This window comes from Oryctolagus cuniculus, chromosome 11 (assembly GCF_051225735.1).
Source record: "Oryctolagus cuniculus isolate XC-2025 breed Fujian yellow rabbit chromosome 11, ASM5122573v1, whole genome shotgun sequence".
NCBI classification, from domain to species: Eukaryota; Metazoa; Chordata; class Mammalia; order Lagomorpha; family Leporidae; genus Oryctolagus; species Oryctolagus cuniculus.
In genome coordinates, this window is record NC_142877.1 from 43,492,831 (window position 1) to 43,520,751 (window position 27,921).

The following is a 27,921-nucleotide window of genomic DNA, read 5'->3' on the forward strand; positions in this document are numbered from 1 at the left end:
CCTTCCCTTCTCCAAGCATCAGTCCCAAGAGCACTCCTTACAAAGCCTCCCACAAGCTAATCATCATCCCAGAACCTGCTTTCCAGGGATTCCAACCTGTGGCCGTGACATTGTCCATGACATTGAAAACAACCCTTACTGGCCGGGCTCTCTATGTTGCATCTTGACACATTAGATTCGTTCCAGCCTCAAAGTTGTCTGTTTAACAGCCCTTCTCCCGTGACAGTTCCAAGAAGCATCTGATGTTTAAAATGCTGCTGGCTGCTCTTCTTAAGTTTCAGAGAGAGTGCCAGCTCTCATTTCCTGGTGACATCTCTGCACAGAAGGCGAGAGCTTTTGTTTCCTTTCACATCGAGGTGTCATTTAGATCCAGTAAAAGGCACCTATTTTGAACGCACAGTTCACTGAGTTTTGACAAACGTCATGCCTGTGTCATCAACACCCTCGTCAGGCTGCAAAGCATCTCCCTCACCCCAGAAAGTTTACTTGTACCATTTTTTCCCAGTCAATTCTTCACTCCCCCCTACCAGGAGCAAACCTTGTTCTGCTTCCTACTCCCTTTGCAGGGGCTCTCCCAGAGTTACACGTGAATGGAATTGTATGATCTACATCCTCTTGTGTCTCTTTCACTTAACGCAGTGATGCTGGGACTCATCCAAGTTGTGGCATGTTTTATTAGTTCTGTCTTTTAAAAGTTTTTATCTTACTTTCTTTTATTTATTTGAAAGGGAGACAGAGACAGAAAGATGGAGAGAGATCTTCCACCTGCTGCTTCCACTCCCCAAATGCTTACAACTGCTAGAGTTGGGCCAGTCCAAAGCAGAGAGGAGGGAACTCCATTCAGGTTTCCCATGTTGGTGGCAGGGGCACAACCACTTGAGCCATCAGCTGCTGCCTCCCAGGATGCACATTATCAGGAAGCTGGAATTAGGAGCGGAGCTGGGCCTTGAACCCCGGCCCTCCAGTGTGAGATGTAGCTTAACTCTTGCACCAAATGTCTGCCGATGGATCTGCCTTTTTGTTGCTGCGGGGCTCTTGCACTGCAGTTTATCCATTTTCCTGTTAATGAACATTTGGGTTATTTCTAGCTTTTGCCTGCAATACTCATCCAGATACCAGCATTTGTGTGGACTTATGAAGAGATAAGTTTGTGTGGACATGAAAAAATATGTTTTCGGGGCCAGCACTATGGAGCAGTAGGTCAATCCTCTGTCTGCGGTGCCAGCATCTCATATGGGTGCCGGTTCTAGTCCTGGCTGCCCCGCTTCCAATCCAGCTCTCTACGATGGCCTGGGACAACAGTAGAGGATGGCCCAAGTCTTTGGGCCCCTGCACCCACGTGGGAGACTTAGAAGAAGCTCCTGACTCCTGGCTTCGGACTGGTGTAGCTCCGGCTGTTGCGGCCATCTGGGGAGTGAACCAGCGAATGGAAGACCTCTCTGTCTCTCCCTCTCACTGTAACTCTACCTCTCAAATAAATAAAATCTTTAAAAAACAAAAAGAAAAAAATATGTGTTCTGTTAGGTCTCTAGAAGTAGAATTTTTGAGTCACATGTAAGTGCACATCCAACTTTGAAGGAACTTACAGAATAGTTTTTTAGAGAAGTTGCGTTTCTTTCTTTTTTCCCAGGGTAGGAATTTTATTGTCTCTCTCTCTCTCTCTCTCTCTCTCTCTCTGACAGGCAGAGTGGACAGTGAGAGAGAGAGAGAGACAGAGAGAAAGGTCTTCCTTTTTCTGTTGGTTCACCCTCCAGTGGCCGCTGCTGCTAGCGCACTGCGGCCGGCGCACCGCGCTGATCCGAAGCCAGGAGCCAGGAGCTTTTCCTGGTCTCCCATGTGGGTGCAGGGCCCAAGGACTTGGGCCATCCTCCACTGCACTCCCTGGCCACAGCAGAGAGCTGGCCTGGAAGGGGGGCAACTGGGACAGAATCCGGTGCCCCAACCGGGACTAGAACCCGGTGTGCCGGCGCTTCAAGGTGGAGGATTAGCCTAGTGAGCCACGGCACCAGCGGATTGTCTCTTCTTCACCTGCTTCAGCAAATGTTGGACAAGGTAGCGATGTGGGAGTTCTGCTTGTCTACCTCCAGTGTTAGAATAGCAGAGAATCATACTTTGGGCGTGGGGTCTGTAGCTCCAAGCAGCCAAGCAAGTACCAGTGAGTCTCGGGACTCATCCCACTGGCTTGTGGAGACTTGTGGTTCTACTCAGGCTGTAGATGCAATTTAAAAGGGGCGGGGCTAGGACGGATTCAGCATGGTGTTCAGCTGAAACCATAAAGACGCTCAACATGGTCAGAGGATTTGGGGCACACTCTTCCCTCTCCCGGGGCTTCACGGTGTGTCTCTGGGGGGGACTTAAGCCAGTTTCTGGGAAGCATGCTTCTAGTCCTCTCCTTTATTTTTGGAAACTGAAACACAGGTGCAGAGAAGGGAAGTGGTTTCTCTAAGGTCACTGACCGCTGTCCAGTGAGACACACTTGGCATACTTGGTCACCAGAACCTGATTTTCTTAACCAGCAACCAAGACACACAAGGTCATACAGTGCAGGGAACCCCAGTCACATTTCCTTGCTCCTCAAGGTGGGCAGTAAAGGGTCTGGCTGAGTGGCCATCTCTTGTGCCGGGTGTGTGTGTGTGTGTGTAATGTTTTAGACCTTCACTTTGCTCCTTGCTAATGGACCAATCACCGCCAGTTCTTCTGAAGGAAGGAGGGGGCTTCTGTTTTCCAGGCAAATAAAATCCCACATCTCACTTTTAGGAGCCTCAGGATGCAAACACACAGAAAGGTCATGCAGATTAAACCATTAATACAGCAGAGGGGATGACCGCCAGTGGTGGCAGCGATTAGAAACACAAGTATCACACTGCAGGTGGTGGCCCAGAAATAGCAGCCTAACCCAAGCCCCTGGTGGGGAGATTAGCATGGAGGCGGGAGAGATGACGGTGATGCTGGGAGACGTTTGGCTCTGTGTTCTGTCTGCTGGCAGAGCGAGTGTCTCTTCTTTCATGCAAGAAGTGAGCCAGGGGCTAGCCAGGCCCACACTGGACCAATCCACTACATAGCAGTGATACCACAGGGCTCTGTGGTGTAAGGGCTGTGAAATGACCCCTGGGGTTTGCTCCAGGTCAGCCCCTGGCAGACTCAGTGTGCGGGGTGGTGGGTGCCATGCTATGATGGTTTCATCACTCAGCAGCTTGTGATGGTAGAAAGAGGCATGTGTGTGTGTGTGTGTGAGTGTGTGTGTGTGTGTGTGTGAATCTGCTTTGAACTAGCTGCGTGACTTTGGACAAGTGACTTCAACCCACTGGAACTATTTCCTCATCTAGAAGAGAAAAATTGGCTTATTCATTCTTTCTCTCTCACCTAGACTCAAAAACAACGATTAAAGCATTGATTCTGTCTGGCGTAATGATAAGCTCCTGGGAGACACAAAGTCTAAGACAGAAGTCCTAACCAGCAGGACGTGGGGAAGATTGCGTTAATGTCCTAGTTCTTAATTTACCCTCGTACCTAGTTTATCTCTGCACGTATAATTTTGGAACACCTACCACTAAAGAGGTAGAGTCTGTGTCTCCATTATTTGATAGTAGGTTAGACCAGGTGGCTTGCATAGGATTATATAATGAGGTGGAAATAAGTGTGCCAATACTGTGCGTAGGCCTTAAGATGACTTGGCCTGTTTGCTTCTTGCCTCTCTGCTAGTACTATGAAAAATACATGCCCAGACTAGTCCGCTGATTCCAGGAGGAGGGTGAGAGACACGTGAAGCAGAAGTATACCATCTGAGGCTAACCTGGATCCACTGACCTCAAGTCAACTCACAGACACCCAAGCCAGCTGAGGTTGCACCCAGATAGGCCCATTTTTGGCTGATCTGTTTGTTACGTAGCTAGCTATACAGGGTGTTCAGGCGGTCAAATACTTCAATACCAGGGATGAATTCTCTGATAGAAGTGAGCAGGGAATGCTGGCTAGGTAGCAGTGCACTAAGTATGTGCAGAGAAAGGTACTTATCCCAGTGTGGGTCTCACAGAAGGGTTAAGTAGGAGATAAAGGGGCCAGTGATGCAACGCAGGGGGTGAAGCTGCTACCTGCAACACTGGCATCCCATATAGGTGCTGGTTTGAGTCCCAGCTGCTCCACTTGCCATCTAGTTCCCTGTTAATAGGTGCTTCTGGGAAAGCAGTAGAACATGGCCCAAGTACTTGGGCCCCTGAAATCCACATGGGAGTCTTGGATGGAGTTCCAGGCTCTTGGCTAGCCAGGTCCAGCAATGACTATTGAGGCCATCTGGGTAGTAAACCAGTGGATGGAAGATTTCTCTTTCTCTCTCTCCCTTCCCCATCTTCCTCTCTCTGTAACACTGCCTTTCTAATAAATAAATAAATCATTGTTTAAAAAAAGGAGATAAAGCCTTTGTAAAGTCCTGGATGATGAGTAGGACTTAGAAGAAGTAGAGGAAAGGGAGTTGACCAGAATAAGGATTGAAAATTAGAGTGTTTAATTTTTTTTATATGACTCATGGTTGTATTTTATTTGATCTGAATGACTCAGTTCACTTTTACTCAATTTTTTTTTCTATTTCTCAGATTCAATAATTTCAATTATTCTGTCATCAAGTCTGCTGATTCTTAATTCTGCCTGCTCAAATTTGCTTTGAATCCGTCTAAGTGAATTTTTCATTTCAGTTATAATTTTCAGCTTCAGAACTTTAAAAGATTTACTTATTTGAAAGACATATCTGTTTTAAAAATATTTCTTTTTTAAAAAAGATTTATTTATTTATTTGAAAGTCAGAGTTACACAGAGACAGGAGGGGCAGAGAGAGAGAGTTCTTCCATCTGATGGTTCACTCTCCAATTGGCTGCAACAGCCGGAGCTGCACCGATCCAAAGCCAGGAGCCAGGAGCTTCTTCTGGGTCTCCCACGCGGATGCAGGGGCCCAAGGACTTGGGCCATCTTCTCCTGCTTTCCCAGGCCACAGCAGAGAGCTGGATCAGAAGTGGAGCAGCCAGGTCTAGAACTGGCGCCCATATGGGATGCCAGCGCTTCAGGCCAGGGCGTTAACCCACTGTGCCACAGCGCCGGCCCCGAAAGGTATATCTATATCTTACATCCACTGGTTCATTCTCCTAAATGTCTGTAATAGCCAAGACTGGGCCAGGTTGAAGCCAGGAGCCAGAAACTCAATTCAGGTTTCCTTTGTGGGTAAAAGGAACCAGAATTTAAGCCATAATCTGCCGCCTCCCGTCACCTGTGAATTGGCAGGAAGTTAGATGGGAAGTGAGGTTGGCACTTGAATCAGGCGCTTTGATATGAGAAGCAGTTGTCTTAACCACTGTGCCAAAAGTACAACTCAGCTCCGGCATTTCTTTTGGTTTCTTTTTTGTGTTTCATTATTTCATGTTTTCTAACACATAATGCTCTTATGTTCTCTTTGTGTTTCCATTTGTTCATACATCATTTGACTTAGTCCATGTCCTACTTTAATTCTAAGAATTTTTAAGACAGTTTAAGAAGATCTTTATCTAGTAAATCTGCTATAGGTTCTTTCTTACGGATGAAATCTATTGATTCCTCCTTGAATGAATTTTTCCTGTTGATTTTTGATAGAAATTTGGACATTTAAATCTCATTTGGACATTTACATCTTATAAAGTGGTAACTCTGGAAATCAGATTCTTCTCCTTCTCCAAGGTTTCTTTCTTTTTTCTTTTTTTAATCGTAGTATGAAATCAGCCTGGGGTGTACATTTAAATTCTTTTCAAGTCTTTGAGCTGTCTCCTTTCTCTGGATTTGCAGAGTGACTTTTTAAATTCCCCTATGTGTGTGGTTGCTTTTGAATGTCTGGGTTCCGAAGCCAGAAAAATAGGGAAAAATCAGGGGCAAAGGGAAACAGGCAATGGATCTTTAAATACATGGAAGTTTGTTCAGTTGGAGAAAGGGGATGGTTGCAACCATAGTTGCCACTTCCGTGACTGCACCTCAATGATCAACAGCAACAATCGATGATTAGAAAATGTTTGCAGGACTGTGCTGGCCCCCACAAGCTGTGTGTAAGCTCTCCTGGAACATGTACATGGTTTCCTGCCATGGGTTTGGGTGGTGGTGAATGAGTAGGCACACCCATGCTTAGAGCCGAAATGAGCTAAACTGAACTATAATTTATCATCCAAGATTTCCCTTTGAAGATGCAAACCCTTGGCTCCAGAGATCCAAAATAGTTAATTAGACGGATTCTGCCAGTGTAGTCATTGAGGTGGGAGACAGATTTCTGGGGCTTCCTCCTCTGCCATCTTTCCTGTCATCATTCTGTATATTTAGTATTATAGGAAGCTGTCAAGCTATTTTCCTGCATGGATATACCATTCACACTCACCAGGAGTGAATGAGAATCCGGTTTTTCTGCATGACAGCCAGCATTTGGTATGGTCACTGTTTTTTTTTTTTTTTTTAATTTTAGTTATTCTGATAGGTGTGTAATAATAGATATCTCATTGTGGTTTCAATGTGCATTTTCTGAGAGTTAATGATGTTATAGTTTTTTAATATACGTGATTATTTGCCATTTGTATTTTCTCTTTGGTGAAATTTCTGTTCCTAAAACAGCAAGCATGTTGATTTAGCTCCATAAATCAAGCTGGATTCAAATCCTCCTGCCTTCCTTGCTCTCAAAGCCATAATCTCAGGCAGCAGTAGAACCTGTGGGGAATCCATTAAAGATCCACTGCCTATTCCTTTCTGCCCTTAGTTCCCCGCCCCCTTTTTTTCTGGTTTGGGAAGCCAGGCATTTAAAAAGAGGACATTCAAAAGCAACTTTATATATAGGGGATTTAGAAAGCCAGCGTGCTCCTGGATCCCTGTAGCAAACCTGGTTTGCTGGCTTGTCTCGAAATGGTACCACTAATTCCAGTTGCCTTAGCTGTAAAGTCCCCAGTTGACCTATTCTTGGGAAAGTCCACTCTGAAAACATTTCCTCTGTGCTCATTTGGGACTCTCTAATTCTTCACTTCACAATACCTGCTTCTTTGTTATCCGAAATATAGGGATAGAATCAATTCAACCTCATGCGCATGTACTTTTTGGTAGGTTCTGTGCCGGACAGCCTTTTGGGTGATAGATGGACGGGCTGAGGCTGCTCTATTGTAAAGTAAGTGTTAGGTTGGGCCACTGTAGTGGACACTAGCTGCCCTCTTCATATCCCCACAGTCCACACCAGGGGACACGTGTAGGCAGCTTTCCTATGCATCATGGTTTCTTGGGCCTCAGCTGCAGGGCTTCTGGAGGTAGGTGTGTGCTCTATCTATGAACAGACCAGCATGAAATGGTTGGAGAGTTGAGCAACCCTCAACCAGAGAAACAAGAGCTGGTGGACTGTTCTGCCTGCTCCTTCCTACCTCAGTAATGCGATTTTGAGACATTTTCTGCACAGACTGTCACTCATAGTTTCCCCAGGAGGACTGAGAATTTTGTTGTGGTTACTCATAAAGGCCCAATATCTCTAAATAAATGTTTTATTTTGAAATAATTTCAGACTTAGAGGAAATGTTTCAAAACTAGTATGAAGGAATTCTTTTACTCTTCCCCCAGATATCCCAAATGTTAACATTAATGTGTTTGCTTTATCATTAATCTCTGATTTTGACATCTCTCTTTTCTCCCCATTCAAAAAATACTTGCTTACATTTCCTTAGAAGCAAAGATATTCTATTGTATAACTACAGTACACTCTTAAAAACCAGGAAATAAACACTGATGCAATCCTGTTAGCTAATCTACAGAACTTTTTCAGTTTTTGGCAGCTGGCAGTAGTATCTTTTGCACCAAGAGAGGAATTATTTTGTGGCTCAGGACTCCATCCAGGGTCGTGTCTCTCTAGTCTTCTTTAATCTGGAGCAGTTCCTCAATCTTTCTTGATTTTCATGATATTGACATTTTTTCAGAGTGGGCCAGTCATTTTGTAGAGCGACCCTCAGTGTGGTTTTGTCTGCTGCTCGTCATTAGATTTGTCCATGTGCGTTTAGCAGGAACGCTTCAGAAGTCATGAGCTTCCTTCCCAGTTCATCGTATCAGGAGACAGAAGATGCCATTTGTCCCATAATCAGTGATGTGAAGACCGTTTTTTTTTTCTCAAAGTAGAGAACTTAAGAGAAAATCATCGGACAAGATTTCCGTGTTCTTGCAAGTGAGGTTGATGTACCTCATCCTGGTGGAATCAGGTTTTCCTTTAGATATCCCTGAGTCATAGCACCCATCTGGGTTATTTGTGCTTTGAGTGAAGGGCTACCCTTAATGAGGACATGGATGCACCCACACATCAGGCGCGAACTCTGACCTCAGGAATTGTATGGGATGAGAATACTGCTCTCCTGACCAACCCATTTGATTGAGAGGAAGCTGGGAAATGAGGAGGTGGTCTAAGGACAGTAAAGTCTCACTGGCCTAATCTACTCTACCCAGTGATATGTGTGGCCCTCTATGTAGCTTTTAACTACTTTGGCTGTATAGTAGGAACTTCTGGCTGCCCCATCATCATGTTTGTCCTTTTGTAAAGCAATGTTGCCCACAACCACATTTAGAAGAATATCATAGGAGTTTGTCCAAGTTGCTTAAGCCCTTATATCTTAGTTTCTTCTTCTGGTGATCCTAATAACATACCTACTAGTGTGATTGTGAGAATCAAGAGATATAATTGATATTAAATGCAGCAAGTGCCTGAAACACACAGATGCTCAACAGATCCTGTCTATTCTTACTTATGTAATAGCTAAAAAGAAGCCTACACTCTGAGTTAGAGAATCTGGGTTTGAATCCCAACTTAACCTCTCCTTAGCTTTGTGACTTTGGCCAATTTCTGAGCCTGGATTTCCTTGTCTGTAAATTGAGAATAATAGCACTACTGCTGGTGACCTCACTGGATAGTTAAAGGGTGCAGTGAGCTAATAATGTGTGTGAAAGCCCTCTGTCCAGTGGAGGATTATGTGACTATGAGAGGATTCTGGCATTCTGTCTGCTACACCAGCTGATGCTGTGCATTCGTGAGGATGGGCTGGGGCGGAGTCACAGCCGTGAGATAGGAAGTGACTGTAGGTCACTGTAGGTCCACTGGGGAAACCACTGAAAATCCTGCCTTCCCTTCCCCTGAGCCTTGACTGAGCCTACAGTTGACTCCAAATGACCTTGAATAACCTTGGTGGTCCCTGGCCCCTTGATGGCTGGAGAGCTTTTCTGCCATCATGCTGGCTTCTCCAGGCTCGTTCTCCATCTGAACAGTGGCTTGACCATGTGGGGCTGTAGGGCCACATGGATCCCCATGTCGGATGCTGTCCTTGGTCATTATGCTGACCCTCCATAATGCAGAAGGGCTGTCTTTTCATCTCCATGTTTGATTGTTAGGCTTCATCACGGTGTCTTACCAACCCATTGAGCCAATTGTTTTCAAAGTTGGCTATACATTTCCTATCACCTGCCATATTAGGTCCAGCTCTCCAGATTAGGAAGCAAGAGAAGGAGGGAGGGGGAGGGGAAAGAGGGGAACATTTTAAGGAACTGGCTCATTCAACCGTGGGTGCTGGCACTCTATGAAGGACAGATGCTATGATCTGGATGTGGTTTGAGCGTGTCCCAAAGGGTTCATGTGCTGAAACTGAAGCCCCATTGTGAGGTTTTATGAGAACAGAAACTTGATTCGACTGTGGTGTCTAGAGATGGGGCCTGTGGGAGGTCAGTAGGGTTGGATGAGGTCATCAGGGTGGAGCTCTCATTAGCAAATCCCGGTAACTTTTTAAGAGAGGAGAGATGGGAGACAGTGGCCAGAGAAAACATACATATGTACACACAGAGACCCTGCCTCTTGCTGCATGGTATCCTGTGCCACCATGGGGCTCTGCTATGGTTTGGGTGTGGTTTGAGTGTCCCCCAGGGGTCCACTGGAGGCTTGGTCCCCAGGCTGTGGGTATTTAGAAGTGCTTTGTAACCTCAAGGGGTGGGCCCAAGGGGAGGTCCCTAGGTCACTGGGGGTGCCCCCTGAAGGTGGTTCTTTAAGGGCTCCTTGATAGTTCTTGCTAAGAGTTGCTATAGAAGCCTGAGACTGCCCCCCACTCCAGCCTACCTCTGCTCCTGGGTCAAGATGTGATCACCTGTGCTCTCACAACTGCCATTTATATTTTGCACTCAATATAACTGAGCTGGTGTAGACGCCATGTTCTCGAACCTCCAAAACCTGAGGTTCCAAAAGCTGATGCCAGGTGTTTTGTTGTAGTAACACAATTTTTAAAAAAGTTTATTTATTTATTTGAAAGCAGAGGCAGAGAGAGAGAGAGAGAGAGAGAGAGAGAGGTCTTCCATGCACTGGTTCACTCCCCAAATGGCCACAACGGCCAGAGTTCAGCCAGTCAGAAGCCAGGAGCCAGGAGCTTCTTCCAGGTTTCCCACTTGGGTGCAGGGGCCCAAGGACTTGGGCCATCCTCAACTGCTCTCCCAGCAGAGAGCTGGGTCGGAAGTGGAGCAGCCGGGTCTTAAACTGGTGCCCATATTTGATGCTGGCACTGCAGGTGGCAGCTTTACCCGCTATGCCACAGTGCCAGCCTCTAGTAATACAAAATTAATGCAAAGGCTACCACCAGATGCTGGCCCTTAAGCTAAACGTAGCTCCTTTCTTCATAAAACTGCCCAACCTCAGGCATTTTATTATGATAGTGCAAACCATACTAAAGTCATGTAAAACAGATGACATGCCAATGGGCTGAACTTCAGGGAAGAGCTGATGTTGCTGTCTTCAGTGTAAAATCCACAGAGCAGGCTACAGGCTGGAAACTCTGGCAGAATTTCTATGTTGCAATGCTGTGGCCAAATTCCTTCTTCCTTGGGACATCTGTCTTTGCTTCTAAGACCTTCAACTGATAGGGTAAGGCCCATGCACTCTATAAAGTGTAATTACTTTTACTCAGAGTCTATGAATTTAAAAGTTAACTACATTTAAAAAATGCTTTACAACAAGCAATGTCCAGAACAAACAACTGAGCATTATAACCTACCCAATTTGATATATAAAGCTAACTGTCATACCTGGGGGTCATTTTTTAGGATTTATGTATTTATGTCTTTATTTGAAAGACAAAGTAAGAAAGAGAGAGGGAAGGAGGTAGAGACGGGGGTGGGGAGAGAGAGACAGAGAGACAGAGAGAGAGACAGAGAGAGAAACAGAGAAAAGTCTTTCATATGCTGGCTTATTCCCCAAATGGCTGCAACAGATGGGTCTGGGGCAGGCCAAAGCCAGGAGTCAGGAACTCCATCCTGGTCTTGCCCACGGATGGCGTGGGCCCGAGGACCTGGGCCATCTTTCGCCACCTCTCCGGGCACAGACTCAATGCAGCACTCTGATATGGGATGCAGGAGTCTTGAGTGGCAGCTTAACCCACTGCACCACAACAGTAGTCCCAAACCTAGGGAATCTTTTTTTTTTTTTTATTTTTTTTATTTTTTTTTTATTTGACAGGTAGAGATATAGATAGTGAGAGAGAGAGAGACAGAGAAAAATGTCTTTCTTCTGTTGGTTCACTCCCCAAGTGACCGCTATGGCTGGTGCTGCTCTCCTATCCGAAGCCAGGAGCCAAGAGCTTCCTCCTGGTCTCCCATGTGGGTGCAGGGCCCAAGCACTTGGGCCATCCTCCACTGCACTCCCGGGCCACAGCAGAGAGCTGGACTGGAAGAGGAGCAACTGGGACTAGAACCCGGCGCCCATATGGGATGCCGGCCCCACAGGCGGAGGATTAACCAAGTGAGCCACGGTGCCGGACCCACCTAGGGAATCTTTTAAAAAATATGGAGTTGGATCCCAAATATAAGCCATTTTGGAATTTTTCAACTTTCTTTCTGTTATTGATTTCTAGTTTAATTTTGTTGCAATCTGAGAACAGACATGGCATGATTTATATTCTTTAAAATTTTTTAAACATGCATTTTATAGTCCAGAATGTGGTCTAGCTTGGTGAATATCCCTGGTGAGCTTGAGAAGAATGTGTATTCTGCTGTTGTTGGATGGAGCAGTCTATACATGTCAATTATACCCGATTGATTGATGGTGCTGTTGAGTTCAGTTATGTCCTTGCTGATTTTCTGCCCACTGGATCTGACCATTCCTGAAAGAGGGGGTATTGAAATATCCAACTACAGTAGTGGGTTCATCTATTTCTCTTTGCAGTTCTCTCATTTTTGTCTCATGCATTTTGATATTCTGTTGCTAGGCATACATTAAGGGCTGTTGTGTCTTCTTGGATAACTGACCCTTTTATCATTATGTAATGTTCTTCTTTGCCTCTGATAATTTTCTCCAAAGTCTGCTTTATCTGAAATGAGTGTATCTACCCAAGCTTTCCTTTTATTAAGGTTGGCATGTTATTTCTTTCCCATCCTTTACTTTTCAGGTGTGTATGTCTTTATATTTAAAGTGGTGATAGACAGCATATAGTTAGCTCTTATTTTTTCTTGCACTATGAAAATCTATTTTTAAATTGGTTTGTTTAGACCATTGACATTGAAAGTGACTATTGATATAATTAGGTGAATATGTATCATGTCTGTATGCTTTTTTTTTTAATCATCATGTATTAGCTTCACCTAATATTACATTTTATGTAATGTGTACAGTCTTTTGTGTCTGGCATCTTTTGATCAACCTCATGTTTGAAGATTCATCAATGTATTAATCACATTTGTAGTTAGTTCTTTTATGTTTTTAATTCACGTGTCATCATATGACTGTGCCCCACCTCCTTCTCCTGTTTGAGTTTTCTCCAGGTTTGGGCTCTTATGAGCAAAGCTCCCATGGACATTCTTGCACTTATCTTTTTTTTTTTTTTAAGATTTATTTATTTGAAAGTCAGAGTTACACAGAGAGAGATGGGGAGGCAGAGAGATAGAGAGAGAGAGAGAGAGGTGTTCCATCTGCTGGTTCACTCCCCAGTTGGCCACAATGTCTGGAACTGCACCGATCTGAAGCCAGGAGCCAAGAACTTCTCCCAGGGCTCCCATGTGAGTGCAGGGGCCCAAGGACTTGGACCATCTTCTCCTGCTTTCCCAGACCATAGCAGAGAGCTGGATTGGAACTGGATCTGCTGGGACTGGAACCGGTGCCCATATGGGATGCTGGCACTGTAGGTGGCAGCTTTATCTGCTATGCCACGGCACCAGCCCTTTTGGTAGACAAATGCACTTACTTCTCTAGGAGTGGAATTGCTGGGTCTGAGGGGGGTGTACAGTCAGTCTTCATTATATGTGGATTTTGTGCTTGTGAATTGGGCTATCTGCTAGAATATATTTGCAGTTTGCTCTGATTTGGATGTGGCCTAAATGTGTCCCCCAGAAGTTTACAGATTAGAAGCGTGGTCCTCAGTGTGGCAGTGTCAGGAGGTGGGACCTTTAAGAGATGGAGCTCCTTGGGTCAACAAGGGAGCTGCCCTTGGATGAGATTAAAATAATTCTCATGGGACCCCTGAACTCTCCCAGGAGTAATTGTCATGACAGTGAGCTGACCCCTGCATCACCCTCTGGCTTCCTGGTTCAGAGTGTGACCTCTTCCTTCCACACGGGTTCCTGCCTGAGGTCCTCACCAGAGGCAGAACCCGTGGGACTCCCTGATCTTGGACTTTGAATTTCCAGAACTATGAGCTAACTAAACCCATTTGCTTTGTAAAGTTAGCCCGCCTCAAGTATTTCATTACAGGAATGAAAGATGGAACGACTCCCGGCCTCAGCAATCCAGGCTTGTGGCAGCTCCTGCAGGTGTTCTCAGAGGTGTGCACAAGGTGGGGAATCTGAGCTGCTTGGTGCCGACTTTCCCAGCATGAGGTTGAACAACATAACGCTCTCCCTCCCTGCATCAGCTCTCGTACCGTAAACAAACGCTCTTTTACTGTATTTTTAGTGTCACTTTCTTGGTGCTTTAAAGTTTTATTCATTTATTTTGAAAATCGGAGTTACAGAGAGAGAGGCTGAAGCCAGGAGCCAGGTCTCCCACATGGGTGGCAGGGGCCCAAGCACTTGGACCATCTTCTGCAGCTTTTCCCAGGCACATTAACAGGGAGCTGGATTGGAAATGGAGCAGCCAGGGTGCAAACTGGCACCCATATAGGACCTGCTGCTGTGTCACAATGCTGGCCCCTCTTGGTGCTTTTAGAAAATAATTTCTTTTTTTTTTTTCTTTTTTTTTTTTCTTTTTTTTTTTTTTTGACAGGCAGAGTGGACAGTGAGAGAGAGAGACAGAGAGAAAGGTCTTCCTTTTGCCGTTGGTTCACCCTCCAATGGCCGCCACGGCTGGCGCGCTGCGGCTGGCGCACCGCACTGATCTGAAGGCAGGAGCCAGGTGCTTCTCCTGGTCTCCCATGGGGTGCAGGGCCCAAGCACTTGGGTCATCCCCCACTGCACTCCCGGGCCATAGCAGAGAGCTGGCCTGGAAGGGGGGCAACCGGGACAGAATCTGGCGCCCCAACTGGGACTAGAACCTGGTGTGCCAGCGCCGCTAGGTGGAGGATTAGCCTATTGAGCCGCGGTGCCGGCCAGAAAATAATTTCTTTGTTCAAGATAGCCCCCAAGTGTCCTACTGAGGCCTAGTGTTCCAGTGTATAAGAAATTGCAATGTGCCTTATGGAGAAAATATGAATGTTTGATAGGCTTTGTCCTGGCCCTTTACAGTGCTGTGGCTATGAGTTCAATGTTAATGAATCAGCAATGTATATTAAATATGGTGTTCTTAAACAGGAACATGCACAAAACAAGGTGATATGTAGGTCAGCTGACCAAAATGTTGCTACCAGAGGCTGGCAGAAACCTAGCTGTGTATTTCTGCTAGGAGCATAGGTTCAGTGTATGCTAATTCATTTTCCATAGTTACTTTATGGAACATAACTGCTGTGAATAATGAGAATTGACTGTAAGTTCAATTTTAATAATAAAAACTACCCAAGAGTTTGCTGAAGTGATTGTACCATCTGGGGAGCTGTCCAGACTGCCCTCGGTCAGGCCACACCCACAACCATTCTAATTAGCGTTTCTAGCAGAGGGACCTAGGAGCGGGGGACTGAAGCCTCCTCAGGTGGTTCTGTCATGGGGAACTGGGTCCCTAGCTGGGTTTATTCCAAGTTCTTGTCTCAGTGCGAGAGAAGAATTCAAAGCAGAGACATAGATAGGGCTGGCGCCGCAGCTCAATAGGCTAATCCTCCGCCTAGCAGTGCCGGCACACCGGGTTCTAGTCCCGGTCGGGGCGCCAGATTCTGTCCTGGTTGCCCCTCTTCCAGGCCAGCTCTCTGCTGTGGCCAGGGAGTGCAGTGGAGGATGGCCCAAGTGCTTGGGCCCTGCACCCCATGGGAGACCAGGATAAGTACCTAGCTCCTGCCTTCGGATAGGCGCAGTGGGCCAGCCGCAGCGTGCCAGCCACGGCGGCCATTGGAGGGTGAACCAACAACAAAAGGAAGACCTTTCTCTCTGTCTCACTGTCCACTCTGCCTGTAAAAAAAAAAAAAAGAGATAGAGGCGCAGGAAGGGAAGATTTATTTAAAGGGAGAATATATATTCAGATTCTGAATGCGGACAACCTCTCTCCATGAGGAAGGAAGGGCAGCTGATTCCACCAAATTGAAGCTATCCTCTTATAGATTAGGGGGTGGGGCCCTAGTTGAATATTCAAATCTGGCAGGGTTTGGGGCGTGATGATCTCCAGGAAGGTATCATGTTGTCTCCATGTGCAGCTGCAACATGTACATGGTCAGCATGGAGTCCTGTGCGTGAGGCTCAGGCACATGCAGCCATGTGGGGTAGCATGGAAGGGGGTGGGGTTTGTGTCGTGTGGGGCTTCAGCCCAGAGGCACAGGCGGTCTCTCAGCTTCTCTGCATATTAGCTATGTCTCTGCCTTCCCACTTCAGTTCTACTCGAGAGCCAGTATTCATTGTCGCTGATTGAAAGAGAGGGAGAATGGACGGGGAGCCCGGGTACACTGCTATCACTCAATAAACAGTTGTCGATTTTACTTGCAGGTGCTGTTTTTGCTTTCTTTTTTTTATCAGTTATTTTCTTCTCATTATATATGATTCATGCATATAAAAACATACAATTGGTGGCAAAGAACAATAATTCTTCTGGAAGATAAATGAGGATAAACTACCCCACACCAAGCTGGGACTCTCACTCATGGAATGAAGCTTGATTTTATTTTTTAAATTAAAAAAAAATTTAAAAATATTTATTTATTTATTTGAAAGTCAGAGTTACACAGAGAGAAGGCAAGAGAGAGAGAGGTCTTTCATCCGCTAGTTCACTCCCCAGCTGGCTGCAATGGCTGGAGCTGTGCTGATCTGAAGCCAGGAGCCAGGAGCTCCTTCCGGGTCTCCCACATGGGTGCAGGGGCCCAAGGACTTGGGCCATCTTCTACTGCTTTCTCAGGCCATAGCAGAGAGCTGGATTGCATGAAGCTTGATTTTAAATGACAGCTTGGCAAACAGCGAGGGAGGATCACCCACTAGGCCCATGTGTGCTGCTCATGCCCTGTGACTTTAAGGAAAGGGAGGGGTAGGAAGCCTCCTAGCCATCAGAGAGGCACTGCAACAGGAAACAAAGGTGAGCGTTGATTGCCAATGCAAAAGGACAACTTCCTGTCATCAGGAAGTCAGTGTCTCCTTTCACAAAACCAGCGGTGCCAACGGCCAAAGTTCCACTGTCCCAAGAGGATAAGCTCTGTTGCTGACCTAACTATAATCACTCAGGTTAAGTTGCGAGTTTTAAGACTCACGTCTCATTTGCTAAGATAGAGGTGTTGAGGCACCCCCTTTCCTGCCCCTCAGGCATCAGGAAATGGTTCCCATGTGCTTGTCTCCAGGCTGGAAAACCCGGTGTTCAGTCTTCATGGTTGAACTGAAATTGGCTGAAGGGTGTATGAGTTCCCCAGTGGTTCTTCCAGTGTGGTTCCTGGACAAGCAACATCAGCATTAAGCGGGAACTCATTTGAAAAGCAAATGTTCGGGACCCAGCCCTGTAAAGTTGTCAGATGACATACAGGATGCCCAGTTATATTTGAACTTCAGGTGAACAACGACTTTTTTTTTTTTTTTTTTTTAGTATAAACATGTCTTATGTAATAATACTAAATACTAAAAGCAACCATTGTTCCACTGAAATCAAACTTGGAATCCTGTATTTTTATTTATAAATTTGCTAGCCCTGAACCTCAGACCTATGGAACTAGAAACTCTGGTGTTGAGGCCCAGAAATCAATAGCAGAAAGAGATCTGGAAAAATCCCCAAGTACTCAGACATTAAACAACACATTCTAAACAACAAATGAATCAATGGGGAAAATTTTTTTTTTTTTTTGACAGGCAGAGTGGATAGTGAGAGAGAGAGACAGAGAGAAAGGTCTTCCTTTTGCCGTTGGTTCACCCTCCAATGGCTGCCGCGGCTGGCGTGCTGCGGCCGGCGCACCGCACTGATCCGAAGCCAGGAGCCAGGTGCTTCTCCTGGTCTCCCATGGGGTGCAGGGCCCAAGCACTTGGGCCATCCTCCACTGCACTCCCTGGCCATAGCAGAGAGCTGGCCTGGAAGAGGGGCAACCGGGACTAGAACACGGTGCGCCAGCACCGCAAGGTGGAGGATTAGTCTAGTGAGCCGTGGCGCCGGCCCTCAAGGGGGAGATTTAAGGAGGAATTTAAAAATAATTCAGAGTAAATAAAAATAAAAACACAACTTGTCAAGATTTGTGAGATGCAGTGAAAGTAATGCTTAGAGAGAAATTGATATTGTTGAAGAAAGATCTGAAGTCAGTGAACTAAGCTTGCTATCAGGAGACTAAAAAAGAAGAGCACATTAAATCTGAAGCGTAAAGAGAAAAAGAAAGAATAAAAATTAAAGCCAAAATCAATGAAATTTGAAACAGAAAATCCATAGGGAACATCACTGAAACCAAAAGCCAGATCCCTACTCCAAGAAATGATAAATATTTGAGGTGATGGATATGCCAATCACCCTGACCTTATTCCACAACGGATGCTTGTACTGAAATATCACACTGTGCCCCAATAAGTATGAGGAACTTCAAAAAGTTTACAGAACAACAGCAAGAAAAGATATGTTTAGTTTGGTGCAAAGGTTTTTTTTGAAATACCTTTTTCATAAGATGCATTTTCCATGAACTTTTTGAAGACTTCTCATATTCTTGGGTTGCAAAGTGTTTTTTTTGCACCAAAATAAACTTCTTTTAATTCAGTTTCTAAGAACTCTCTGATGTACCCTCCAGCTTGACAGTTGTGTGTTAATTAGAAATTAAGAAAGATAAAAAGACCGAGGCAGAGAGTGATTAATAATAGAATCACAATTTGAAAGCCCGGAATCGTGGAAGGCCCCGCAGCTCTGGCTGAACACTCTCTCTTTAGGCCAAGAGGAAAAGCCTTTCTTCAGTGGAGTGAAGTTCCAATACACCTCTCAAAGCCTCTTTAAAAAAACCGAATTGTGATTGACAAATAATAATTGCATGTAGACCAGGGGGCACAGTGTGGTGTTTTGTTATATGTACATATTGTGGGATGATTAAAGGAAGCTAATTGCTTAACTGTCATCTCACTTCATTTTCTGTTCGTGGAGAGAGCACTTAAAATCTACATTTTTAGAAAAGGATTTTATTTATTTGAGAGGTAGAATTACAGAGAGAGCGCAAAGTCTTCCTTCCGCTGGTTCATTCTTCAAATGGTTGCAACGGCCAGAGCTGTGCAGATCAAATGCCAGGAGCCAGGAGCTTCTTCCGGGTCTCCCATGTGGGTGCAGGCGCCCAAAGACTTGGGCCATCCTCCACTGCCCTCCCAGGCCACAGCAGAGAGCTGGATCGGAAGAGGAGCAGCTAGGACATGAGCTGGCGCTCACATGGGATGCCGGCACTTCAGGCTGAGGATTTGCCTATTACTCTTTTAGCCATTTGGAAATACATGATAGGTTATTGCTAACTGTGGCTGCCATGCTGCCCTGCTGACATGGCTCCGCCTCTCCGCCACCGCCATCTTCCCCGAGGAGACTCCTCCCCTTCCGGTCGGAGCCGAGGCCGCAGGAGTGACCGGAAGGTTGTCTCCTGTCAGGGGAGGTCGAGAGTGAGCCCCTGGGTGCTGGGAGGGGGTCCTACGGGTCCCTCCTGTGCCTCCAGGGCCCCGGCACAATGAGAGACCAGCCGGTCCCAGGCCCCCGGCCTCCTGGGCCCCCCAGCCCATGAATAGTGCTCTGAATTCAGGCACACTGACGGACCCAGCAGCCTGGCTGTCCCCGGGTGGGCTGGGCTCTCCGGCTGCCTGAGTGCCCGGCCAGCGTGGACAGCTCTCCCCCATCACTGTGCGGGAGAACGGGGCCAGAGTCAGCCAGGGAGGGGTCAGGGTGGCTGGCCTGCTGTCCACATCCGCAGACGTGGGACAGGCGTGGAAGCCTCCAGCACAGCAGCAGGCAGCGGGGCTGGACAAGGTTAGCAGGTGGGCGGCTTCCCTGGCGGAAGGGCCGCAGTCGAAGCCTGTGGGTGTGAGAGCTGGTGGGACCTCCTCTGAGCTTTTGGCTGGGGCCTTGGGTTTTGACGATTGCTGTGGTGATTTTCGCCATGTGATAAATTACCCCGGGAGTTCAGGAAGGTGTTGGCTGGGCTGTTCAGCTCTCACAGGCACCTGGGAGCTGGGGATGCAGACGCAAGGGGTGAGGGGAGCTCTTTTGGGCTGGGGTCTGAGATGGAGCTAAGCCAGGTGGTTGGCCGGAGTGCACAGGGGCCTCAGGGCGGCTGAGCCCAGCGTCCAGCACTCCCTGGCAGCCAGGATCCCATGAGGACCAGGCGGGAGCTGCAGGGCCATTTCTGGCCTGCTTCCATGGCGTCTCCTTGACTGTGTCATGTTAACCAAGGAGCCCCAGGGGTGAGCCAGGGTTCAAGGACAGAGGATGGGGAGCCCTCCTGTCCGGGGTGGTGGTGGTAGTGGTGCTTGCAGGAATATTCCCAACCCATGACTGTGCCCCAGATGCCTGCTACAGCCTCAGCTGGGCCAGGCTAAAGCTGGGAGACAGGAACTTAATCCACGTGTCCCACCTGGGTGGCAGGAATCCAATGACTTGAGCAATCCCCTGCTGCCTCCCAGAATGCTTGTTAACCGGAAGCTGGGATTGGGAGCAGAACCTGGACTGAAACCCAGGCACTTGGATATGGGATGTAGGTGTCCCCATTGGTGGCTTAACCACTATCCCAAGTGCCCACCCCACAAAGGACTTTATTTAAACATAGCAGGAATATGTGACAGAGATTGCAGGATTGTTGCAAAGCCCAAAGTATTTCGTATGTGTCCTTTAATGGAAAAAACCTGCTGACCCTGGTCCTAAGCCACACCGAGTTCACACTGGGCTGGAGACTTGTCTGTCAGTCTGCCGCTCGTCCCAGCTCCTGCAGGTGCTACAGCACATGGGTCTGGGACCCTAGGGACGCTCACATTAGGCTTCCTCCTCATGGGTGGCTGCGCCTTGGGTTTCCTTTGCAGGAAGTGTGTTGCAGGTGCATTTTGGGGTGTGCTTCCAGCTCACAGTGAGTTCCTTCACCTCCCTCCACCCGTCACCCACAGGGGTCAGCTGTCACAGCCCAATGTGCATAATGTGATCCCACCTCTTAAGGCATGGTCCGTAGGAGTGGGGTGTGTGTATAGAGGCGCTTCAAAAAGTCCATAGGAAATGGAATTAGAAATAAGTTTACTTAGGTGCAAAATTATGCATATACACACAGCTATTTATTTTTTTTCATAGCACACATCTTTCCCGAACTTTCTGAAGATGCTGGTGTGTGGGGGCTGCAAGGTGGACTTTGAGCCCCAGCTGCACTCTCTTGCCTCCAAGGGTGGTGGAGAAGCAGGGAAGGCCAGTGCACAGGAGAAGCAGGGCCTGGGGTTAGGAATCCCTTCCTCTTTGTCTTTCTCTCCAGGGCTCCCTTCTGGTTCTTCCTGGGGTCTCGCTACAATTTTTGCTTAGGGATCTCTGGTATCTGTGTCTGTCTCTGTTGTTTCTCGTCACACTGTCATGTGCAGAGCTGCTGCTCTGGGCTCCTGCTCCTTGAACTACACACCTGCCCAGGCCCTGCGAGTCTGCAGAGAACTGCATCGTGGGGAGATCTCAGGCCCCTCACAGGACAAGGTACCATGGCAACTGTGCGTGCTGGGTCCTGAGTGTATCTGGCTGCTTTCAGTTCCAAACAAGGAAGAAAAAGTTTTTAAAAAGCCACCCCAGTTTGTTTTTTCCTTTCAGAGGTTTTTTTTTTTTTTTTTTTTTTTTTTTTTTTTATTGTAGGAAAAATAATAATGAAGTCATAAAATGCTCTTCTAAATTAGTTTTTGGGGACATACAGTGGCCTTTGCAGTGAGACAGAGTGGTCGAAAGAAAAACACAAAAATATGAATAAAACTTTGAAACTATCGAAAGGCACCTAGTAACGCTTTGATTTCAGGTGACCTCAATTCCAGGGGCATGGTTCAATGACTAGTTTTTTTTTTTTTTTTTATAATTTTTGAATCACCCTAATCTTTTTTTTTTTTAAAGATTTATTTTATTTATTTGAAAGACAGTTATAGAGAGGTAAAGACAGAGAGAGATCTTCCACCCGCTGGTTCACTCCCCAGATGGCCTCAATGGTCGGAGCTGCGCCGATCCGAAGCCAGGAGCCAGGAGCTTCTTCCGGGTCTCCCATGTGGGTGCAGGGCCCAAGGACTTGGGCCATCTTCTACTGCTTTCCCAGGCCATCGCAGAGAGCTGGATCGGAAGAGGAGCAGCTGGGACCAGAACCAGCGCCCATATGGGATGCCGGCACCTCAGGCCAGGGCATTTACCCATTGCACCACAGCACTGGCCCCGACTAGTTTTAATTTTCCAAGTATCTGATTATAAGTGCCTACCATGTCCCAGGCACCGGCCTGCTGAAGGGGTACAGGGGTGAAGACAGGTGTCTGCAGTCTCCTCTCTATCAGCGCAAGTCCAGGAGCTTGCTCTGCCCTGCTAGAGGCGAAGGAAAGTGAGAGGCTGCTCTGCCCTGGATGGGCCCAGGCAGCAAGTGCCAGCACAGGATGGTACATTCACAGTTGGCATGGGTGGCACAGAAGGCCTGCCTCTGGGGCTCAGGGTGAGGGGCCACAGTGCAACTGCATTGTTGGGAAGGAAGGATTCCTAGAGGAGGTGAGGCTTGGCTTACCCACTGCTGCATGGAGAGATGGAGGGAGAGTGTCCCTGGGCGAAGGAGCCATGTAAGCAAAGGGCCGGTGACAACTCTGTCCCTGTCTTAGTGGCTAGATTGGCTGGATGCCTGGATGGAAAAGCCGTGCTGAGTGTGGACTGTGGAGGCCCAGGAAGCTTGGAGGGCTGGATGGTACTGCATAGGGAGTAGGAAGCGATGGCAAGTTCTGGAGTAAGGAATGGCTCCGCACAGCCATGCCACCAGGAGATGGCAGAGAGAGTGAACTGGAGGCCAGAGTCTGTGGAAATGCTGGTGACGGAGGGAGGGCACCGCTGGGGAGGCTGCGGGACAGTGAGTGGAGCAGCCTGAGCAAGTCGCTGCTTAGACGCCAGGTGGCGTCCCAGAAATGGCGTGGAGCTGTGTGCTTCCTAGGGAAGAGGTGGGGTAGACAGGCCGCGATAAGCATCATAAAGCCAGCCCAGCAGAGCCCACGGAGGGGAAGGAACAGGGTTGCAGATGCAATTGGTGCCTTGTTCCTTTGCTCTTGGCACCTACTCTTCTAATGCAAATACCTCCAGCCTCCACTTGAGGGCGCTCTCTGGTGTGCTTGGACAAAGCTGGGCTGGCGGGAAGCTGATGCCCACAATGGTGGTGGTGATTGATGGATTAAAGACCCCCTACTTCCTGTCCTGGAGGGGGCTCAACTCTGAGCTGTGTTAGACACCATCGCCCAGGGCCCCTGGCGTAGCTGGTCCTCAGCTGCCAACAGTGGTAACCCTGTCAGTTCTACATCCTGCACTCACGCCTTCCCTGCCCTGCACACCTCCCCACCCATTCAGCGGGGCTTCCTGGGGTCGCCTCTGAAGTGACAGACTGCATATGCCACAGTGGTCCCAGAAGATTCCTGTGGAGTTGAACACTTCCTGTTCTGGGACATCATAGCCCTCGTAGTGTCACAGCATAGTGCTATGTGCTGATGCTGGTGTCCCCACACCTACTGCACTCGTGTCGTCTAAAAGTATAGCACATACAAGCATGCACGGCACGTAATACTTGGTGCGGATAATATGTTACTGTGTTGTGTATTTTTTATACTTTTAATTGTCATTTAGAGTATACTCCTACTTATTGAAAAAGTTTGCTGTGAAACAGCATATTACTCATCCATCTCCTATATGCCATATCTCTTGATTGCATCGTTTTGCCTTGGGCTTGGTGTAATTTCATGTTGCTTTGTTCAGCTTGGTCCTGGAGGCAGTAGGCTATGCCACCTGGAGTCACACAGAGCCTCTGTGTGTTGTAGGCTACACCATCCAGTTGTGTGAAAGCACTGGCGCCGTGGTGTTTGCACACTTGCTGAGTGGCATGGCGCCCTCCATCATTAAGTGACACACGATTGCACATACAGTTGAATTCTCATTTCAGGGATGGGTGTTTGGCCTGGCAGTTAAGATACTGCTTGGGAAGCCTACCTTCAGCATCAGGGAGCCTTGGTTCAATTTTCTGCTCTGGTTCCTGATTTGTTTCCTACCAGCACAGTTTCCTGCCAGCACAGATGGTGGTTTGAATAGTTGGGTCCCGGGTCTGTGCAGCGGCTCACTAGGCTAATCCTCCGCCTGCTGCGCCGGCACCCCGGGTTCTAGTCCCAGTCAGGGTGCCGGATTCTGTCCTGGTTGCTCCTCTTCCAGTCCAGCTCTCTACTATGGCCCGGGAGTGCAGTGGAGGATGACCCAAGTGCTTGGGTCCTGCACCTGCATGGGAGACCAGGAGAAGCACCTGGCTCCTGGCTTCGGATCAGCATGGTGCGCCAGCCGCAGCAGCCACTGGGGGGTGAACCAACAGAAAAGGAAGACCTTTTTCTCTGTCTCTCTTTCTCACTGTCCGTTCTGCCTGTCAAAAAAAAAAAAAAAAAAAAAGTTGGGTCCCTGCCACCTAGATTGAGTTCCTGGCTTTTGGCTCTGGCACCATGGCTGTTGCAGGGATTTGGGGAATGAACAAATGGATGGGTATCCCTTTCTCTTTCTCTCAAGTGAGTTAAAAAAAAATTCTCATTTCAGGGTCTGTTTCTGGAAGATTCCAAGCTAAAGCACACAGATGCAAATGAGTCACTCTGGTATTCTGTGTCTAGACATTCTCCTTTATCATTGGACAAATGTGCATGATCACTTGTTGGACCACGAGCTTTAATTCTTTGCCATTCTTGGGGAGGGCCCCTGGGTGTACTTGTCCAGATGCAGACAAGATACTGCTAGCTTGCTGCGTGATGGCACACAAGCCCTGGGCCCGCCCTGGGCCACCGCCGTTCTTTGAGTGTTGTGGTAGCTTCAGGTTTCTATGAGGAGATTCAGGGTTGTGCTGTAGGAATCAGTCTTGCGCTGTGTGGTAGCTCTCTGGATGGCAGTGGTGCTTGGCTGCTGTGTGGCGTTGGAGGCAAGGTCAGATCTAGGGATGGAGGGTAGGTGGCAGCAAAGTCCTGGTCATATCAGTCGGAACCTACCAGCTTCCTTTTCTCCATGTCGGAGATGACTTTCAGTCTCCCCACTCCAGGCATTTCCAAGTTTTTCTATGCATGACCTGGTTTTCCAGCAAGCTGCCATCTCCACTGCGGACCCTGCACCCTGCATAGCCAGATTGTCTCTGAAGCTGTTCACATGGTCAAGTTTGCAGTGTAAACCCAGTGAAAAGATGGTTCCCATAGAAGCCAATGAGAGAGGATTTTAAGTCTTAGAATCCTGCTGGTCTGTACACCTGGCTGCTAATCTTTAGAGCAAGTGAGTAAAAGGAATTTGTTGACTGTCTTTTCTGAGTTCCTCTTTCTGAGCCTGACTCAACTGTGGCTTCCAGGAGAGGGATGTCAATGGGACGGAAATGCTTTCTTCTCACTGGCCCCAAAGTAGGCAGTTTAGCCCCTACCAGAGGCGTCATCAAACACTGTAAGGACGTCAGAAAAGGGAGGCAAGATGTAATCGTGCATTTTGAAGATCAAGAAGTAATCCTAATCAACCTAGAATGTTGGTGTCGCTGTCCCTTGGGTAACAGAGTCAGCTGCTGAAAGACCCGTGGGGACATTTTTCTTGGGCAGTTTTTATCCCAAGAAGCCTCTTAGGAAGGTCACAGTCAAGCTCAGATCTCAGCTTATTTGAGCATCTAAAGCAGACCTCGGTGACGACAGCCATCAGCTTGAAATATTCTCTTTCTTTTTACGATCGCCCCGGACCTAGGCTGATGGAGAAGGTGACTTTGAGGGCGACGTTCAGCAGCAACATAAATAACAGGCCAGCTGTAATTAGCTTTCATGGTGGGTCAAAGGGGCCCCTACAGCCTCTTCCATCCCCAGGGCCCTGCAGGAGTCAAGGAAGGGGTTCCGTGCCAGCAGTGCCTGATGACGTGCTGGGGGTGGCGGGAGCCCTTGATAAAGGGGTGAGAAAGCTTGTCTGGGAGCAGAAAGGGGCTGGCTAAAGGTAGTAGAATGAGCACGCCTGCTATTCACGCTGTCTTCTGCACCAGGTCTCTGGAAACCTCAGGAAAGACTTGAAACACTTCTATGAGAACTCTGGACAAACTGCATGTGTCTGAAATTAGGAGGAAGGCCCAAAAGCCAGAAAGGAGATCAGATCCTCTCGGAAGTTGAGTTTCCCAATCAAAACACGCTCAGGTGAGTTCTTTAAAAGGTGGGCACAGGCCGGCGCCGCGGCTCACTAGGCTAATCCTCCACCTTGTGGCGCCGGCACACCGGGTTCTAGTCCCGGTCGGGGCTCCGGATTCTGTCCCGGTTGCTCCTCTTCCAGGCCAGCTCTCTGCTGTGGCCCAGGAGTGCAGTGGAGGATGGCCCAAGTGCTTGGGCCCTGCACCCCTGGGAGACCAGGAGAAGTACCTGGCTCTTGCCATCGGATCAGCACGGTGCCTGTAAAAAAAGATAAAGGTGGGCACAGTCCAAGGGTGCTAGTTCTGGAGAGCTCCACACTTGACGTGGCACATGTGGAGAGAGGGGCTACCTGGGGTCACCTGTCCAGGGGATCTTGGAGGTGACGCTAGAGAGCTGGGTGGGTTGTCAAGAAGCAGCAAGAAGAGACATTTGGCCCCAGGTGGGAGAGAGAGGCAGCACAGGGTAACAGGTATCTACTGATGCCAGGTGTTGACAAACACTTCCAAGATAGCGTCTTGATACACAGTGTCTACCAAACACTATGGCATTTCATCTGATGTGGAAACAAGTCAAAGACAGCACAGTTACCACTGCTGTTCCATTACACTGGAGGCTGGTGTGATAAGAGAGGTGAAAGTTCTATGGTTAACTTAGAACACCTAAGAAAATCAAGTGGCAAATTATTAGAACTTAGGTTTCTATAAAGGGGTCTATTATAAAATCAATGTAAAAAAAGTCTAAAGGTTGGTTAAATATCAGCAGTAATGAACTAGAAAATGTGAGACAAAATAGGATTCTATAACCATGAAGCTATCAAATACCCAATAGTGGTGACAAATGACAAATGTGTAAGATCTGTGTAAAAAAGATGAACCCTCATTAAATGCTCCAGTAGAAATCCAAGTAAGTGAAGAGGTGTATCATGCTTCTGTATATTTTTTAATTTCCACTGAATTAACCAATAAGTTATGATAAGTAGACAGAGTTGGCCAATTTCTTTTTAAGAGGAGCATTACAGGATTATTGCTTTATGAGATATAAAAATATATTGTGAAGCTACATATGACAAATTAAAGTCAAATGCTTAAGTTGTAACTAAAAATATTACAGGAAAATATAGGAATATTCTTTAATAATCTTGAAGCAGGGAAATGCAAAAGACATAAATGATATGTTTCTATTGACTACATCAAATGAACACTTCTGTGTAACACATGGTAGTATAAAGCCAAACCTTAAAACAACATAAATAACCAGAAAATATTTGCAATACATGGGAGTTCAACGATCATTTAAAAAATGGATGGAATCACAAAATTACTATACATTTCAAAGTGCAGACAGAATATCTCCTACTTTAGTGCTGTAAGCTTGATCTTACCTCTTGTCCTCCTCTGCCTCCATAATTTTGTTTCCTACAGCAAGCTTGGTGGGAACATGTTCACATAACAGATTCGTTAACTCATTGCCAGTCTCATTTGGATATAATGCCCCAACTTTCCCTCCTGATGTCTTCTCTAAGATGCAGTAGGGTGGGGGTGGGGGTGAGGCTAGGACCTGTGTGGCCTTGTGACAACACAAATTCACTTGTTGTCTTCTGGATCTCCCCTTGGGTTATCTCAGCTCATGTGACATCTGGTTCCGACTGTTCCAATTCTGTTGGCATCTGGGGTTGAGGCAGGCATTGCTGTCCAGCCTCCTTCTTCTTGCCTTGCCGCTTATATACTGGACTGCCTTGGTTGTGCCCACACCAACTGGGGCTGCCTCCTTCCATGGTCTGGGTAGGAAATGAGATTGTTGCCTTCAATTCATATATGTGGCTTGGCTCTTTCAGCCCAGAGCAATTAAATTAAGAGCTGCTCCTCCTGAACAGGATACCAGGCCTCTCCCCTGTGCTCTTCCTTGTCTGCACGGACTCCCCTTAGCTCCTCCAGGCTTGACAGAGATAAAGGAATTTAGAAAAATCCCTCTCTTTCCACAAAGCCTGGATTTAGAGCCCATTATCTTGCTGTGAATTCAAACCCTGCTTTGGACGTCAGAAGCTGAACATTAATTCTTGGTATCACTGCTGCA